Below are 433 nucleotides of genomic sequence, written 5' to 3' on the forward strand. Positions count from 1 at the left end.
GCTACTGTACGGACCAACAGTCAAAAACAGGATTTGCAGCTGTAGCGACTAAAATGAAAAGTCAATATTTAAGGAGTAAGCTTTCTTCTGGAAGGTTTTATAAAACACAGAACCTTTGAACACTGTTACAATTGACAAAAATACTTCACCTATAACCACGGAACACCAAATGTAAGGTATTTGAATTAGACGTCATTTCCTTTCTGTGGCAAAGCACAACAGCCTCTTTGGGGGCAGGTAACTTCTCCCTGCTTCAGATGCAGGGAGGAATTACACCTCGTATATCATCAGGACTTCCCAGGGCCCCAGCCTGACCTCAGCAATCTCACTTTTGCTTTCATTACGTGATCAAGACTACAACGTGGCTTTAGAGGCTTAATGCCAACTTCTGGAAGACATTAAAAACGCAGAATAAATCCAGTGGTAGGGGAAG

General features: G+C 42.3%; 1 protein-coding gene across 1 annotated transcript in view; it reads right to left on the reverse strand.

Annotated features, from left to right (window-relative positions):
- The window catches only part of OAT (ornithine aminotransferase), a 10,003-nt gene that overhangs the window by 7,044 nt on the left and 2,526 nt on the right, over positions 1-433 (reverse strand). The gene's annotated exons all lie outside the window — the stretch shown is intronic.

This window comes from Buceros rhinoceros, unplaced genomic scaffold, assembly GCF_000710305.1.
Source record: "Buceros rhinoceros silvestris isolate BGI_N320 unplaced genomic scaffold, ASM71030v1 scaffold3840, whole genome shotgun sequence".
In the NCBI taxonomy this organism is placed as follows: Eukaryota; Metazoa; Chordata; class Aves; order Bucerotiformes; family Bucerotidae; genus Buceros; species Buceros rhinoceros.